This window comes from Dryobates pubescens, chromosome 34, assembly GCF_014839835.1.
Source record: "Dryobates pubescens isolate bDryPub1 chromosome 34, bDryPub1.pri, whole genome shotgun sequence".
NCBI lineage: Eukaryota > Metazoa > Chordata > Aves > Piciformes > Picidae > Dryobates > Dryobates pubescens.
In genome coordinates, this window is record NC_071645.1 from 9,119,134 (window position 1) to 9,137,477 (window position 18,344).

Here is an 18,344-nt window from a genome sequence, read left to right on the forward strand (position 1 = left end):
CTTTTCCAACCTGGTTAATTCTGGATCTGTTTTGTCCACTCGTTTGACTGCTCTTTTATGTCCTGACAGCTGCTTTCAGCCTTCTTTCCCAGTCCCTAGGTCTCCCTACTTCATTTCTTTCTCTTCCCCATTGGGAAGCAGAGGGCTTCATGGGGAGCAGCTGTCACTTTCCTGGGGGCCAGCCCAGGGCTCACCCCTGGCACCAAGATTAAACCGATCCTGCTGGGTCTGCCCAAAGCAGAGGCAGAACTGGCACCAGCTCTTCCTGTGGCAGAGGTGTGGAGCAGCAGCTGCAGCAGCAGGCAGTGAGGCACTGACCCTTTCCAGCAGCACCACTGACCCTGGCAGGACCCCTGCCCACGGTGGGACTGCTCACCCTGCTGTGAGCCACCTCCTGATTGCCCCTTGAGCATTTGGTGACAATGGCTTCAGGCTTTTGTGCTCTGACTCCCATCCCGGCCAGAGCCCACCTCCAGCCGAACGACTCCGTGGCCCCGCGGCCAGGCTCAGCCAGCGCCGGCCGCGCAGGCGCAGAACCCGGCGCCTCCGGTCGCTGCTTCCCGCTCCCCGCTGCGGGGCAGCCGGAGCCGCGGCGGAGCGGCTGAGGGGCCACGGGGTGCGCTCGTGGCGGGGCTCTGGCCACGGCGGGTCCTGGCTGTGGGACTCGGCAGCCTCCGCCTCCCCGTGCGGACCCGGGGGCCGCAGGACCAGAGCCGCCCGGCTGGCAGCGGCGCCTCTGGAGCACGGCCGGTAGCACTGGGGGTGTCAGCTGGCAGGAAGGGCGGAAGTGACATCACGACGACGCCCAGGATAGCGCCATGGTTGCGGCGGGTTGCATGGACCCCCCTGCGGGAGCAAGGGCGGAAGTGACGTAATGACGCATCACCCGATAGCGCCATGGTTGCTGCGGGTTGCATGGACTCCCCTGCGGGAGCAAGGGCGGAAGTGACGTCTGACGCCGCCCCCGGCGGCGCCGTGCCAGGAGGCTTTGGTTCTTCCCTGGCTGCGTTCAGCTCTCTGCTCTCTGCGCTGATGTGGCGTGGCCAAAGCAGTTCCTGTTCTGCACCCGAGCAAACGAGACCCCTGCTGCGGATCCACTGGTGGGGCATTCTCAGCCTGTCGCCGAGAGACTTCTTCAGTGCCCGGCTGAACACCCCTGCCCCAAGATGCCTGCCCCGAGAGCGCCAGAGCCTGCGTGCAGAATCCCTGCCTGCTCCAGAGGCACCACTGCCCTTGCTGACACCGCTGCCAGCGAGACAGCCACAGCAACCCCCAGCCGAAACGCGGTGAGCTGATGCCAGTGCGGGAAGCTGCTCGGGAAGCTGGGGGCAGCAGTGCAAGGAAAGCACAGCAGGGCTGAGCGCCTGCAGCTGGCGAGACACAGGGATGGAGCCACAGCTCCAGGCAGCTCTGCCTGTGGAGCTGCACAGTGAATATCTGCCACGGGGCGGCAGGCCCCGCACCGGCTGCTGCTCTGGACAAGGTGTGACAGCAACGGTCAGTGACTCTCGGCAGACCCTGAGGAAGATGTCCTTACGATGGATATTGCTTGCGGTGCTGAACTGGAGACTAACATTTCCTACCTGTCATTAACCTGGATTCACCAGACGTTGCTGTTGGAACCAAGAAGCTGCCCTTGATAGCAAATGAGTTTATCCAGGCTTTTATTGCAGCCCTGGGGTTCACAGGAGTCTCTCCCAAAGTGTGCACCCCCATGGACACCCCCGTGGATCCGTGGGCACAGAGGTTCCTGCAGCATAGGAACAGACACAAGCTCCAGTTTCCCCAGAAATCATTATCCTGTCCCCACCTATCCCTGGTGCTCATACCATATTCAGAGCTATTGGAACCTCATGGTCACTTGAGGTTACCTGTTGTCCATGGTCTTTTTCACCTCCAAACGGGCAGGGCCTGCATCTTCTCCCACCCCTGTCCTTGGGCTGTCAGTCAGCTGCTTACCTTACCAAGGCTTTGTCTCTTAGCTCCCACTCCTTCAGTTCTTAGGTCAAGCAAAGCTCTCAGCTGGTGACCAGCTCCACAACGTCCCGCAGTCTGCAGAGGCTGAGCCTGGCACAGTTCAGTTCTCTCCCTTTGGAATCACACAGCTACAAAGTTCAACAGCTTCCTGATCAATACCAACGTATTTGATGTTTCCCTCTTTCAGAGTGGTCAATGGAGTGGAGGAGCAGTCAAGTGCACTGCAGACATTGACAGCACCAGAACTTTCAGCCACTCAGGAGCCCTTTTGAAGCTGCTCTTGGAGGTGCACACATCCCTAGTGAGGATTTGCATGTGAAGGCTGGGAAATCCTTGACTGGGCCAGTTCAGAGTGGGCTTCCTGCAGCACCCCTGTGCTTGAGCCAAGTTAGGGAAAGTACTGAGGCAGCCAAGGGAAACAGGTCCCAGCACAGCCAAGTCTGTTTGCCCTCTTCCAGGCACAGGCTTTGCTGCCTGCAGTGCCCAAGGCCTGTCAGCAGTTGTCAAGCCTTGAGATGGGCAGTTTGAGGTGTGGCTGTTTCTGCAGCACATTTCAAGGTAACAAAGCCCAAGGAAGTAGAGCAGAGTCACCTTTGGTGTCCCTTCTGGTAATGCAAGCACTTGGGATGCTGAAACTGCCTGTCCTGACATGGAGGTCATGACCAAATGCTGTGTCAATAATCAGAGTCACTTATGAAGCGATATTCCATCCGGAGATTCTGAGTCAGTCCAAGAGCTGGCGTTGAGAGCGGCGGGCAGGAACGTTTATAATCCAGAATTCTGCTCTCGGTATAAATTTATAAAGCCGAGGAAAAGTAAAAGTAGGATCCAAGCACGGTGCCTGACACTGAAAGTGAAACTGGAGTACACGTGGTGGATGCTGGTGGAGGGGGATGGGCGAGTAGCACACAGCTCGCTGGCTGAAGACGAGCCAGAACCAAAGGAAAAGGGGCGGGCTACTGAGGAACCCCTCTGTTTAACTGCTGTTGTGAAACAGAACTGACCACTGGCAGAAAAGGGATTTGAAACTTGGCCAACCACCTTCTGGGCATCAGCGCAGCGGTGAGTGGTCAGGATACCTGCCACACAGGTCTGGTTGGCTTTTTACTGGTACACGTTTCCTTTTGTCTATCTCCCCCAGCTTCTTAGGGCTCTTACTGAAAACTGTTTTGGGCCTAGTCCTGTCCAACCAGGACACCTTATTACAAGGTTGCCTCCCATCCAAGTGCTCTGTAGCGGCTCAGGACTGAGTCCATAGGTGGCACAGTGGCAGCCCCCAGCCGCTCTTGGCCGTCTGTGTGGTTTGGCTTTGGTTTTGCTTGCTTGTGTGGAGTGCAGGGGGGCAGAGGCTGTTCAGCTCCCAGCCTCCTTTCCCCAGGGAGCATTTTGCTCTCAATGAAACACAATGGCTGTACTGCAAGAGGGCAGCTTTAGCTTTCTGCCTTTGCTGTTGTTCCACTTTCTCTGCCAACACCTTGCTGAAGATGGTTTCAGGGCTGGTTTCAGGGCTGGCAGGAGGCTGGTCCAGCACAGCTGCTGGGAGGGTCAGAGCTGGGACTAGAGGGAGCACTCAGGGCTCACAGCCCTGTCCGTAGGGCTCTGCTGGGACCTGCCCCTCAGGGCCAACCTGTGCCCTCCTCTGGAGAGTACCTGTGGCTGCTTTCCATCCCCATGGAGGCTGTCTCCTCTGGGGGGGAGGGGCATTGCAGTGGTACCGTGAGTGGGATGGCATCAGCCAGGGGGACGTCTGCTGGCCCCTGTGTAGCCAGGATGCCCCAGAGCTGTGCTGCAGCACAGAGCTCCTAGGGACCACTGAGCGTGGCTGACCCCTGTTGGAACAGAGATCCCTGCACCCTCTGTCCTGCCTCCATCTCTCCTGGCTCTGACCTTGACGTCCTGCCCTCTGCTCTGCTGCTCCAGGCCGCCAAGAAGGCTTCTGCCTGCTGTGCACGCTGCAGGACCAGGTGGGGCAGGCGTTTGCCAGCAGTGGGCAGGCCATAAAGCCGATGGCCTTCACCCGGAACCTCAAGAGTAAAGGAGGCTGCCCCGCCCAGCCCCGCCCTGCCCTGCCCTGCCCTGCAGGGAGCAGAGACTGATGCTGGAGCAGAACCTGTGGGATGGGGGCAGGTCTTGGCAGACAGCTCTCCTGAGGTGACTCAGGGAGCCTGCCGGGGGCTGGGGGCTCCGTGGGCTGCAGGGGGCTTCTCCCGTGGCCGTGAGTCTGAGAGCAGGTTTGGGCTGCGGGGCAGCAGGCAGGGAGGGAGGAGCTGCATCTGTTGCAGCAGCTGCTGAGGCTGGTTGCTGCCCCTCCTGCAGACATTGCCCAGCACCTCTGCTTGCGGCAGCAGGAGGATGCCCACGAGTTCCTGCGCTACAGCATCGACGCCATGCAGCAGGCCTGCTGGAACGGCTGTGCCCAGTATGTGTGGCCCTCCTGCCCTGTGCCCTCCCCAGTGCCCCGTGCCCCTGGGAGGGGTGAACCTCTGCCCCAGGTTGAACTCCCAGAGGGAGGCACTGAGTGCAGGGGCTGCACTGGATGGCCCAGCTCTCTGCCCCTCTGTGCCACAGTCCACCTTCTCCCGGCTCCCCTGCCCCAGCACAGCTGTGGCCCTGTGCCCCGCTCCTGAGGCTGCTCTGGGTCTGGATCCTGTGCCAGCTGCCGAGGAACCCAGGGTGCAGCTGGCTGAGGTGCAGCTCTGTGGCTGTGGGTGAGCAGCTGTCCTCTGGGCCCTGCCCTGCCTCTGTCTGCAGTGCGCAGCTCTGAGCTGCGGCCAGCAGCTTCTGCTCCTGCTGGAGGAAGGTGCCCCGGGAGCCTGGTGCCAGCCCTTGAGCTGTGGCACTGGGAGAGGCTTCCCTCTGAGACTTGCCTCTGCCTCTGGAGCTCTGCAGCCTGTGTGCTGGCCAGAGCGCCCCGGGGGGAGCTGTCCTGAGGAGACGGGGAGGGGGCCCTCGGGGTGGCCGTGGTGGAGGGGCGGTGTGAGACCTGCTGCTCCTGTGCCTAGCTTGGATGGCCAGAGCCAGGCCCCGACCCTGGTTCAGCAGATCTTTGGCGGTTGCCTGCGGTCCCGTGGTGAGTGTTGGCTGCCAGCTCCTGGGCCTGGGCCTCTCAGGGCTGCCTGGCAGGAGGAATCATTTGGGAGCAGTGCTGAGTGTGTGCCAGAGATCCCCAGCTGCAGCTGCTGGGGTTTGTGGTGCCTGCTGCGGTGACAGGAAACTCTGTTGGCTGTGGGTGCCCAGCTCCTTGCCCCCAGCCAAGGAGCCCCTGCTGCCACACTGGCTGTGCCAGGGCACGGTGGAATTGGCAGCCTTCCTCCCGGGCAGGCTGTGCCCCCTGGGGCTGGCCTCCCGCAGCCCAGAGCACGAGAGGGGAAGCCTGGTGCCGCCTGTGCTGTGCTGGGGTGGGTGCAGGGCCACGGCAGGATGTGCTCAGTGCTCTTTCTCTGGCAGTGACGTGCTTGGAGTGCAAGAGCACCTGGGACACCTACGAGCCTTACCTGGACCTGGCGCTGGAGATCGGGGTAGGGTGGCAGGGTGGGGGCTGGGGAGGAGCTCTGCTCTCCTGGGGCTGTTCCTGCAGCTGCAGCATCGCTGCCCTCAGGGCTCCTGAGCCTGCCGGTGCCAAGGCACAGCGCAGGGAAGAGGGAAGCCGCTGCCTTGTTGAGCTGCCTGCTGTGTCTGGCAGGGCAGTGCCCGGTGCCTGGGCGAGAGGCTCCGTGGTGCTGGGGGCCCTGCAGCTGCCCCTCGTGGTGCTGGGCAGTGCCAGCTGGTGGGGCTCAGGGGTTTGCTGCAGCCTGTGGCCCAGGGTCGGTGTGATCTCTCGGGGCTGTGGCGTGGACAGGCCACTGGTGGCCTGAGCTCTCCTCTGTCCGTGCAGGAGGCCACGAGCGTGGTGCAGGCGCTGGGGCAGTTTGTGCAGGCAGAGCTGCTGTGCGGGGAGAACGCCTGCAAGTGTGCCAGGTGAGTGTGGGGCTGCGGGCGCCGGGGGGCGCTGTGCTGGGGGCAAGCAGGTGTGCCCCCTGCTGGCTGCGGGAGGGCTTCTCTGCCTGCTCCACGGCTCGGCCGTGAGGGACGTGGCCGCGGGAGCCTGCCACGAAGGCTGCCTCCTGTGGTGAGGAGGAGCCGGGCCGGCAGCCGTGGCCGGCAGCAGGGGCCCTGCGGCAGTGCCTGCTGCCGGCAGGGTCAGTGCCAAGGGGTTTGCTGCCCGGGCAGGGCTGGCAGGCAGCTGGCTGGCAGAGCAGCTTGAAGAGCTGGAGCTCTGCCTGTGCAGGTGCCAGCAGGAGGTGTCGGCCAGCAAACGCCTCAGCATCCACCGAGCCGCCAACGTCCTCACCGTGGCACTGAAGCGCTTTGCCCCCTGCGCCGGAGCGAAGATCACCAAGGTGAGTGCTTGGCAGCCCGGAGCTGAGGCTGTCTCCTGGCCCCAGGTCCTGCTGCCCAGAGCAGGCTGGGAGGTGCTCCTGTGCCCAGTGTGAGCTGTGCCGTGCTGCTGCAGCCGTTCCCCAGCTGTGCGGTGCAGGCGGAGCTTGGCTCCTCTGCCGCCTTCCTCAGCACCACCTCTGCACAAGGAGGCTGAGTGCCTGTAATGGGTTGGGGCAGGTCCCCTCCCCACCACAGGCAGAAATAACGACTCAGACAAACGGATTGCAAAAGTGATGAAAGTTTAAATAGAAAGCAGTGAATGTTACAGAAAACCCAAAGCGCAGTGACAAAGAAAGATCCCATCCCCACCTGAGGGTGCATGCAAAACCCCCAGGGCTCCTTCTTCCCCCTCCCTCTGCTGGGCTAGTCTCAGCTGGCCAGGCCTGAGACTGCCCATCCCCCTGTGGCCTTGGGCCCAATCAGGCCCATGGCCGGGAGATCTCTCCCCCAGTTACCAAGTCTCGGAGAGGGAAGGAAAGAGGAAGTGCCAGACTCCGCACTGGATCTTATAGTGGTGCAAAGAATTATGGTAGGAAATACACAATTTCCTGTGTCCATCCCTCTGGGCTGGACTTCTGGACACAGGAAGTGAATGCACCAGGGGGGCACCCAACTCAAACTACAACATGCCACCCCTGTATTTCATACCATAATCTTTGCACCCAAACACATCATCAGATCAGAAAACTTCTGATGACATGTCCGGCGGAGTCCACATCTTCATCTGGGCGTCCACTCAAACAGTCTCTCATTCAGGCTCAAGCATCAGTCCCTTCCAGTTGTTCTTCCTCATGTGATGGAACCTCCCAGCGACGCAGTCCTTCTCCTGCAGTGTGAATTCCTTGTGGACTCCTTGGGACATCCTGGTCACCTGGAAATACCTCACAACTTCTCAGCCAAGCCTTTACTCTCCTATTCAGCGGCAGATTCTCCACCCCTGGGGCAGGCCAGTCGGAACAATCCGGCTCCATGACTGCCTTTTTCAATCCATCCAGGGTGCCGCAGCCAACCGCTTTCACGCGGACCAAAGCTACACGGATGCATGTCAGAGGCACTCCGCACCCCCCGGCTGGGCGCTCGCGTACCGAGGCAGGACAGCATCCGGCTGCACAACCTCCACCCCCGGCAGAGGGAGGAGCTGCGCCACAGCCCGCTGAAGAAGCAGGGAGGCGGAGCCAGGTGCTCGGCGCCATTTTCGGAACACGTCCGAAAACACCAGGGAAAGATTTACAGCTGCCGCCGCCGCCTGAACGCAGCCCGGCTCGGGCGGTGCCGCCGCCGCCGCTTGAACGCGGCCCGGCCCAGCCCCCGCCGTCTCTGTCGCCGCGATGCAGAGTCCGAGTCACCTCCAGCAGTCGCTTGCCCGCTCGCCGCGGGTGTCCGCCCCCGCAGCGGCCGCGGGCCGACCACGCTCTGCTTGCCGCTGCCCCTCCTCCGCTCCCTGCCGCTCCGCAGAGAACGAGGAGAAGTCCAGCCCAGAGGGATGGACACAGGAAGTGAATGCACCAGGGGGGCACCCAACTCAGTGCCCTTCTCTTGAGAGGTGGCACAGAGCTGTGCTGCTCTTGCCCCAGCACAGAAGCCCTGCCCTGTGCAGGCTCCTGAGCCCTCCTGTCTCTGCAGCACGTGCGGTACCCCGTGCCGCTGAACCTCCGCCCCTACGTGTCTGTGCGGCACAGGGACCCCGTCCTGTACAGCCTCTATGCGGTGCTGGTGCACGCTGGGCACAGCTGCCACGCAGGGCACTACTGCTGCTACGTGACGGTGAGCCCAGGAGCTGTGGTGCCACCCCCTCAGGGCTGGGGGGTCCCTGTAGGGCCCAGCAAGGAGGGTGCTCAGCAGATGTGCATGGTGGGCAGCACTGGCTGTGGGCTACAGGCTGCGCTGTGCTGCAGGAGGGGGGAAGGTTGGGCTCTGGCAGAGCCCCCTGGCCTGCCCTGGGCCTCCTCTGCCTTGTGGGGAGAGGAGCTCTGCCCACAGGCGCTGCTCCTGCTGCTCCTGCTGCCAGGAAGGTGCCTGGGCACAGCCCAGCCCTGCTCTCTCTTCCCCTGCTGCAGGCCAGCGACGGGCAGTGGTACCTGGCGGACGACGAGCGGGTCGGCTCCGCAGACACCCAAGAGGTCCTGCAGCAGCAGCAGGCCTACCTGCTGTTCTACCAGAGGTGAGTGTCTGGTGCCTGCTGGCCCCTCTGCCCCTGCTGGCCCCTCTGCCCCCTGCACTTGGGACAGGGCTGGCACAGGGCTGGCTGTGGGCAGGAGCTTGGCCCGGGTGCCCCGATGCCCTGTGCATGCCCTGGCTGGGAGCAGGGTGGCAGGGAGGGGCCCAGCCCCTTGCCACGGTTTCACTCTATGTCAGGAGCACCTCATGCCCTCAGAGCTTTGGTTCCTCTTCCTCCTGTCCATCTCTGAGAGAGGCTCAGCCCCTGGCAGTTAATGCCAGCCCTTCTCTGCCTTCCCCAGGATCCCCAGCCTCAGGAGGAGCTCGCAGGGGCCCACTGCCAAGGCTGCCCCCAGCCTGCCCGGCCGCACTGGCAGCGTCCCAAAGGAGGTCAGGGAAACTGCAAGCAGGGGGCTCCTGTCTTCAGCAGGGGTGGGCCAGGGGAGCCCTGAGGGCTGCTCTTGGCCAGTGCTCCTGGGTGCTGGGAGCTGCTGCCCCTCTGTCTGCTCTGCCAGGGCAGGGGGGCTGCAGCCTGGCAGGGAGGCAGGCGCAGGGGAGGAGGGTTTGCAGGAGGCATCCTGCAGAGCCAAGGCCTGCATGGGGCTGGGGAGGGCAGGGTCGCCGTGTCCTTGGCTCCTGGACTTGTCACTGAAGTGCTCTCCCTGTCTAGAGACCAGACCTGCTGCCAGGGAAGCAGCTGCCTGGGCTGGAGGAGGTGGGAGGCCCTGTGGCCCACAGCGCATTTGGGATGGGGTCGGAGCTGCTGAGCGGAACCAGCCTGCCAGAGCTGCCTGCTGAGTCCCCAGCAGCCAGGAGAGAGGTGTCAGCTGTGTGCCAGGATTACTGGGCACAGCTGCAGTGCCTGACACGCAGCAGCAAGTCCTGCATCACCAAGCTGACCGTCCTGGCCCAGCAGAACGTGGCCTTTGCCAGCAGCATTGTCTCCCTGGTGGAGGCACAGGCGGCCAAGGTTTGGAAGTTCCCCTGCCTGCTGCTCCTAGCTGTGCTGCTGGGGGCACCAGCTGGAGCCTGCGGGCTGGGGGGGCCTGGAGGGCGAGGAGGGCCTGGGGAGATCACAGTATCACAGTATCACAGTAACTAAGGTTGGAAGAGACCCCAAGGATCATCAAGTCCAACCTGTTCCAACAGACCTCACGACTAGACCATGGCACCAAGTGCCACATCCAATCTCCCCTTGAACACCTCCAGGGACAGCGACTCCACCACCTCCCTGGGCAGCACATCCCAATGCCGAACGACTCGCTCGGTGAAGAACTTTTTCCTCACCTCGAGTCTAAACCTCCCCTGGCACAGCTTGAGACTGTGTCCCCTTGTTCTGGTGCTGGTTGCCTGGGAGAAGAGACCAACCCCCTCCCGTCTACAACCACCTTTCAGGTAGTTGTAGAGGGCAATGAGGTCGCCTCTGATCCTTCTCTTCTCCAGGCTAAACAATCCCAGCTCCCTCAGCCTCTCCTCACAGGGCTGTGCTCAAGGCCTCTCCCCAGCCTCGTTGCCCTTCTCTGGACACCTTCAAGTGTCTCAATGTCCTTCCTAAACTGAGGGGCCCAGAACTGGACACAGGACTCAAGGTGTGGCCTAACCAATGCAGAGTACAGGGGCACAATGACCTCCCTGCTCCTGCTGGCCACACTATTCCTAATACAGGCCAGGATGCCATTGGCCCTCTTGGCCACCTGGGCACACTGCTGGCTCATGTTTAGGCGGGTGTCAATCAGCACCCCCAGGTCCCTCTCTGTTTGGCAGCTCTCAGCCACTCTGACCCCAGCCTGCAGCTCTGCATGGGGTTGCCGTGGCCAAAGTGCAGCCCCTGGCACTTGGACTTATTAAATGCCATCCCATTGGCCTCTGCCCATCTGTCCAGTCGGTCAAGGTCCCTCTGCAGAGCCTTTCTACCCTCTAACTGACTAACATCTGTTCCCAACTTGGTGTCATCTGCAAACTTGCTGATGACTGACTCAGTCCCCTCATCCATATCATCAATGAAGATGTTAAAGAGGATGGGGCCCAGCACTGATCCCTGGGGGACGCCACTGGTGCCTGGCTGCCAGCTGGATGTGGCACCATTCACCACCACTCTCTGGGCTCAGCCTCCAGCCAGTTCCTAACCCAGCACAGAGTGTTGCTGTCCAAGCCACGAGCTGACAGCTTAGCCAGCAGCTTACTGTGGGGGACGGTGTCAAAGGCCTTGCTGAAGTCCAGATAGACTACATCCACAGCCTCCCCACATCCACCAGACAGTCACCTGATCATAGAAGGAGATCAGGTTGGAGAGGCAGGACCTGCCCTTCCTAACTCCATGTTGGCTGGGCCTGATCCCTTGGCCATCCTTCAGGTGCGCAGTTATTGCCGCCAGGATAATCTGCTCCATCACTTTCCCTGGCACTGAGGTCAGGCTGACTGACCTCAATCAGCCAATGTCCTGCTGTGAGGCAGGATTGGGACAGGGCAGGGCAGCAGTCAGCCAAGGGCTGGTTTGCAGCCTGCCCAGAAGCGTGGGGGTTAAAAGCTGTCTGCAGGCCTGTCCCAGGAGCTGGTTTTGCCTGCAAGAGAAAACCTCAGTGTTCCAACCCTGCTGAAGTGCTGGCTCTGAGGTGTCTGAGCCTGGCAATCCCTGTGTGTGCAATGCTTCAGAGGTGCTTTGGTTGTGCTGAACTTCTCCCTCTCTTCTCAGGCTTCCAGGCTCCTCCATCCCAGAAGCTCCCTGCTCTGCACCTGATGGACTCCATCCTCAAGAATGTGGGAGGAGCATACCTGCAGGCTTTTGCCCCAAACCTGCTGGAAACCTTTCTCTCTGTCTTTGAGAAGGTCTCTGCACCTCAGAAGAGTTCTGCAGCCCAAAGCTGTGCCTGGGCATTGAGCACTGTGCTCAGGGCTGGCTTTGCTTGGGTGGTGAACCACACAAACTGCTTGGCTTTCCTCCATCTCTGGCCTGGCTCTGCACTGAGGGCCTTGGTCCCTGCTGGTGGTTTGAAGCAGTCAAGTGGGCACTGAGCCTGCAAGGAGGTTGGATCTGTGTCTCACATGGGTCTGGTGGTGCAGCTGACCTGAAGCAGAACTGGCTGAGTTGTAACTGCTAGCCCTGCTCTGGCATCTGGTGGGGAAAAGTCCTGCAGGGGCTGGAGAGCTGAGCACAAGCCCCTGGGCTCATTGCTTGCCTCAGAGGCTGCTGCCTGATTCCCTTGGCATGGGAGTGTGAGCTGCACTGCTGAGAGCTGCTGCACAGCCAGGCCAGCGTGTTGAAATGCCAGTGCTGAGAGCAACAGGACGTGAATGCAGCCTTCCTTCTGGCAGCAGAGCTGCAGGCTGTGCTTGGCAGGAGCTGAGGCAGCCCTGGGGTTGCTTTGTTGCTGCAGGGGGACACAGAGACTCGCAAGACTCCTGCGCTCAACGTGGGACAGGGTGTTCCCCCTGCAGAAGCTGCATGCCCTGGATGTCAGAGTCAAGGCATTAGATCCTGCTTGGCCAGTGCCACCTCTGCCTGCAGATGGGAGTGCTGCTGGCAGCCCTGTGAGCCCTCAGCCTGCAGCTGCCTCGGTCAGTTTGTGTGCCTGCTGTAGGACAGCCGGTCCCAGAGCAGCCATCCTTGTTTGGAGGCTGCTTGTTGGCAGTGCAGTGCCTGAGGAGTGCAGGGCCTGAGGAGTGCAGGGCAGAGGCACTCCTGAATGCAGAGCGCTGGGGGGGCTTGGTTTGCCTGTTTCAAACCTGTGCTCTGGAGGGTGGAGATGGATGAACTGCTGTTAGGTGATGTCCCCCTGTCACAACAGCAAATTGGAGGGGGGGCAAAGGTTTCCAATGAGTTTGGTTCCATTGTGCATGAACAGTGCAGCTTCCACCAGCTGCACAGAGTGAGCTCCAGTGCAGTGGTGGCAGCAGGTAGGGCAGCTGGAGTGAGCTGAGCATGGGGACCGTGGGGGTGTTAGGGTGAGGCTGGGGCTGGCTGACCTTGTTCTAAGCAAAGCAGCTGCAGGGCTCCCTGGCTCCCTCAGGATTTGCAGTGTAAGAGGTTCTGCTCTGTTTCTAGCCAGAGGAATGCACTGCACCTGCCTGTGCCAAGGCTGCTGCCTCTGCTCCTCCAGTGCAGCCTTTGCCCCAGGAGCAGCTGCTGAGGCAGCAAGTGCTTGAGAAGGAAAAGGAGCTGCTGGAGCTGTGGCCAAAGCTCTCAGAGCTGGAGCAGGCCCCAGCACAGGTGAGCAGCACAGGTGGTGACACTTTTCTGGGGGGGTCTCAGGCTCTTTGGGACAGTTCTTGGCTGTCCTGGGAGCTGCCAGCCATCAGCTTGTGCTGCTGCCTGGGAAGCAGAGCTCTGTGAGGAGTGGAGCAATGCCAGTTCACCTGGGGGGCTTGGGCAGGATTTGCTGACCTCAAAACTAAGAATTGCCCTCAAAATGGAGGCAAAGAAAGGGAAATTTGTTAGGGTTTGTTCTGAGTTTGCCTCCACAATGATCCCTGCCTGTGCTCCTCCTCTTCCAGCCCTTCTTGTGGCTCACAGCAAGCCAGGCTTCCTCCACTCTCTCTTCTGAGGAAGGACAAGGAGGCCTGGCTGCTGGCAGTCAAGTCCATTGCCTCCTCAGGCCAGGCTGGGTCGATGCCACCCTCTGAAGATAGCAGCTGAGCTGCAGGGCTCTGCCTTTGTAACTGAAGGTTTGCTGTGCTGCCAGCTGGAGACAAAGCCAAGCACCTTAGAAGGGCAGAAAGAGGGAAAGTGTATCAGGGGCTGGGCAGCTGAGTGGCCTGGAGCAGGAGGGATGGGGAGAAGCAGGAAGGCTGCAGTGAGGCCCTGTGTGAAGGGACACAGCTTGCAGTGCTGCTCTGTGGCCCTGATTCTGCCTTGGGCTTGAAGTGGATCTTTTGTAAGGGGGCTGCATGGCTGCAGTGCTGGTAATGAGCAGTGCAGGGCTCCTCAGCAGTGCAGTGGCTGAACCTCACAGCTTTCAAGGCCCTTCTGTTGGTGGCTTTGGTTTGCAGAGAGGATCTGAGCAGCTGAGAGTCAGAGCTGTGGCAGGCAGCCCAGTGGTGGATTTGTCTGTCTTGCAGGCTGCCTCTCTTGGTGTTCAGCAAGGATCATCTCCTGCAGCTGCAGCTCCAGCCCCTGCTGAGCAGCCCAGGGCTGCCACAGCTCATCTGGCAGCTAAAGGCCCTGCTCAGACTGCTGTGCACCCTGAGGAGAACCAACCCTGCCCAAGTCCTCCACAGCGTGGTCTCAAAAGAGTCCTCAGGGATCCCACACTTGATAGGAGGCTCCAACATCCCCCTGGAGCTCCAGAGCAAGCTCAGAGGACAGAATTGGCAGCAGACAGGAAGGGTCAGCCTGGTGCTGAGGCAAAGCAAGCAGCACAGGCTGGCAAAGCAGAGTCAGCCAAGCAAGAGAGGCTGCAGGCGAGGCGGAAACCACAGCCGGGAGCGCTCGGCCGGGCCCCAGGGAAACCTAAGCCTGAGAGAGAGAAGCCAGCCAGGGGTAAAGATGCTGCCCCCTGGGAAAGGGAAAGCACAAAGGTGTCTGAAGTCAGCAAGCAGCAATCAAGGCTGAAAAGACATCTTGAGGATAAGTCAGAGGGCAAAGAGAAGGAGGTGAAGGAGAAGAGGAGCTGCAGGGAGAAAGAAGCAAAAGCCGAGACATGCAGAGGCAGAGCAGCAGGCAGCAGAGGGAAAGGGCTGAGTGGTGCTGGTCACAGAGGCTCAAAAGAAGGCTTAGAAGTTAGTCTCCTCCTTCAGCAACTCCTCAAATTAGAAAGATGCCTCAGCTAGCCCTGAGCAGGCTGAGGGGCAGGGGGCAGGCCAGTGGCCAGAGCCGGCGGAGATTCCCGAGAGCAGTGTCTGGGAGGAGCTGCAGGATCCAAGGGCAGAAACAGAGCCCAAGGAGGCTCCTTACAGCACCAGCACTCGGAGGTGAGGAGCTCAGCATCCTGCTCTGCTCTTCAGGCCAGGCTTTGCTTGCCCCTGGCTGCTTTCTAGGCTGGGATCTCCTGGGCCAGGAGGTGCCTTGCCATTTGCAGCTCTTGAGGGGAGGTTTCTGGGTGGCAGCAAGGCAGGGTGAGGCTCTGAGTGCCAGCAGCTCTTCCACCCCTGTGCTCTCCAGCAGCCCTGCTCTGGTGGCATTGCCAGCAGCTGGGCTCTGCAGCCTCACTGCAGGGAGCTGGATGCAGTGTGTGGGGCACCTGGTGTCCTTCTCTACTCTAGGACCCTCTGAGGGCTGAATCTCCTCAGCACTGAGCCAGGAGCTCTCTTTCTGATCCCCTGGGGTTGGTTTTCCTTCTGCTGTCTGCAGTGGATGGAGCTAACTCCACTTGGTGTCTGGTCACCAGTGGTGCTCCCCAAGGCTCAGTGCTGGGGCCAGTTCTCCTGAACACTTGATCAATGCCCTCAGGCTCCCTCAGTCCATTTGCAGACAGGCCCAAGCTGGGCAGCAGTGCTGAGCTGCTTGTTAACCTACAGAGGCATCTGGCCAGGCTGGATCAAAGGCCAAGCTGGATCAAAAGCCAGCTGAGGGCTCAAGCAGCCTCTCCTCTGCCAGTGTCTCCATTGCCTTTGGCCCTCTCTCTGCCCAGCTGTGTGGTTCCTGCTCTGGGAGTGCTCAGCCCTGTGGTGACCTTTGCCTGCTGCTGCCTGCAGCTCCCTGCCCAGCAGCTGCTGCCCCTGGTGCAGGACAGTGACCTGCCAGGCTGCTGCCTCAGGTTGGCATCCCCCCCACCTCCTGCCCCCAGGGCTCAGCCAGGCTGGGCTTGGGAGAAAAGAGCTTTGGGGGAGACCTTGGTGGTTTCCAGTCCATGCTACAGCTTTGCTGAGCACAGGAAGCCACCCAAAGGGAAGCTCAGGGAGCAGGGCAATGGCAACCTTCCTGAGCAGCAGCCTCAGGCAGCACTTTCAGCTCTTTGGGGAGCAGTTTGTGCTCTGGGCTCTGGGCTGCTGCCATGCAGGAGAAGTCAGGGTGCTGAAGAGCTGCTCTGCCAGCCCAAGCAGGGATGTTTGTGACTGCAGCAGCTTTGGGCCCCCTGAGGATGCTGAGGCCATCCAAGGCTTGCCTCTCCTTTCCTGCCTTCCTGCCAGGGATCTCCAACTCTTTGGGAGCTGCTGCTGTGGACATGTTAAGGAGTTGTGCACTGCCAGCCAGAGCCAGCTGTGCCCTGGGCAGGTCCCCAGCAGTGTGGGCAGCAGGGGCTGGGAGCAGGCACAGGGCAGAGGAAGGAGAGCTGCTGGAGGGACTGCAGGCTGGGCAGGCTGCTTTCTTTACCCCTGACAACAGCAGCCTGTGGCTTTCAGCTGGGCTCCCTCCAGAGCCCACCCTTGCTGCAGGCCTCCTGGTTCAGGCTTCCAGCGCTGCAGACTTGCAGCAGGCAGAGCTCTCCCCCATCCAGGAGCAGCCTCAGAGCTGTCTGAGCCTTCTCAGCTTTGCCCACTGTGGTTTTCCTCTCTCCTGCCTGCAGCAGGAGGTCTCTTGGTGAGCCCTGGAGAGGGCCCAGTTGTCTCTGTGCAGCCTAGCCAGGTGGATTTGGGCAGCAGCCAAGCTCTGCAGGAGGCCTCACGGTGTCTGCAGCTCTGCACTCAGAGCCTGATCCCTGCAGCCTTCCAGGCAGAGCTGCTGAGGATCTGGAGAGGGCTTCAGTGGAAGTGGCTGCTCTGTGGCCAGCTGGGGCTCAGTTTTCATCTGGAGCCTTTGCATCTGGCTGCCTGAGAGATCAAGCAAGATGTTCCATCAGAAGGTGGCCAGAGGTGGCTCTGGGGGCAGGTTCAGCTGGGGCAGCCCTCAGGATCCCAGAGCTTGTGGAGATGTTGGAGCAGCAGCGAGCCTGGGTCCTGTTTCCAAGTTCTCCCTTTCCTTTGTGGAAGGTCTCTGGCTGTGAGAGTCAGGGCTTTGGAGCTCTGGGATCACAGAATGCCTTGGGCTGGAGAAGACCTTGCAGATCATCCAGGCCAAACCTTGGCCCAGCACTGCCAGCTCCCCACTAAAGCCTGGTCCTCAGCAGCACAGCTCCAAGGCTTTGAAATGCCTCCAGGGATGGGGACTCTACCCCTGCCTAGGGCAGCCTGGGCCAGGCCTTGGCAGCCCTCAAGGGAAGGAATTGTTCCTCGTGGCCAACCTCAACCTCCCCTGCTGCAACCTGAGGCCATTGCCTCTTGTCCTGTCGCTTGTGCCTGGGAGGAGAGACTGAGCCCCACCTGGCTGCAGCCTCCTGTCAGGGAGCTGGAGAGAGCCAGAAGGTCTCCCCTCAGCCTCCTTTTCTGCAGGCTAAGCAAGCTCAGCTCCCTCAGCACTTTACTGAGGACAGGGTTTTGAGCAACCTGGTTCAGTTGCAGCTGTCCCTGTCCAGGTCAGGGGCTTGGAATTAGCTGCAGGTCCCTTAAATGCCAAAGCCTTCTGTGACTCTGATCCTCTCCCTGGGATTTGCTGGAGAAAAGTCAACTCCTTGCAGCTTTCAGTCCTTCAAGAGGCCTCTAAGCAAGCTGGGGACAGACTTTTGCCTAGGAGCTGTAGTGACAGGACAAGAGGGCTGGTTTGCAACTCAGAGAGGGAGCTTTAGAGCAGCTGGGAGTGCCAGGGAGCACTCACTCCGAGGAGGCTGGAGGAGCAAAGAGCCTTCTCGTGAGGCCGAGTGTGCCTCGGGCTGGTGCCGTGGGGGCTAACGAGGGCAGTCTGTGAGAGGAGGGTGGCACAGGGGGGTGTAAGCGCCTGCAGAGCTGCTGTTTGCAGCCCCCCCGGGTCAGCTGCAGGCACAGGAAGCCCTTCTGGCTCGTTGCCCTCGCATCCTCGCTCCTGCAGCCCACGAGAGGGCGAGGGCTGCGGCTTGCAGCCTCCGCGGGGCTCTGCCTCGTCTTGCAGCGCGGCAGAGGCTGTGCTGGAGGGCCGAGCCCAGCCAAGGAGCGCTGCCCCCCGAGGGCCAGGTGTCTGTGTGTGTCCCAGCACAGGGGGAGGGCAGGGAGCGGCTCCAGGCCGAGGGGCAGCTGCCGGCGGAGCGCGGCCCTGGCTACGGCAGCCCCGCGCGGCCCTGGGCGTCGGCGGTGCCAGCCCCGCCTGGGCGGTGCCAGCCCCCCCTGGGCGGTGCCAGCCCCCTGGGCGGTGCCAGCCCCGCCTGGGCGGTGCCAGCCCCCTGGGCGGTGCCAGCCCCGCCTGGGCGGTGCCAGCCCCCTGGGCGGTGCCAGCCCCCCTGGGCGGTGCCAGCCCCCTGGGCGGTGCCAGCCCCGCCTGGGCGGCGCCAGCCCCCCTGGGCGGTGCCAGCCCCGCCTGGGCGGCGCCAGCCCCCCTGGGCGGTGCCAGCCCCGCCTGGGCGGTGCCAGCCCCCTGGGCGGCGCCAGCCCCCCTGGGCGGTGCCAGCCCCCTGGGCGGTGCCAGCCCCCCCTGGGCGGTGCCAGCCCCGCCTGGGCGGCGCCAGCCCCCCTGGGCTCCGCAGCCCAGCCTGGGCACTGGCTGCAGGGAGGTGACCCTCAGCTCCTGCTGCTGCCAGGGGCTCTGCCAGGGCAGCCACAGGCATCCTTCAGGCTGAAGCCCGGCAGGAGCGGGGCAGGGGTTGTGCCCCGTGCTGGGCAGCGCTGAGAGACAGTTTGAGCCCTGGGGTCAGGCTTGGGCCTCGCTCCAGGGAGGACATTGAGGGGCTGGAGCGTGGCCAGGGAAGCACAACCCAGCTGGGGAAGGGGCTGGAGAGCAGGGCTGGGGAGGAGCAGCTGAGGGAGCTGGGGGTGGTGAGGCTGGAGCAGAGGAGGCTGAGGGAGACCTCCTTGCTCTCTATGAGACCCTGGAAGGAGGCTGGAGGCAGGGGGGGGTTGGTCTCTTCTGCCAA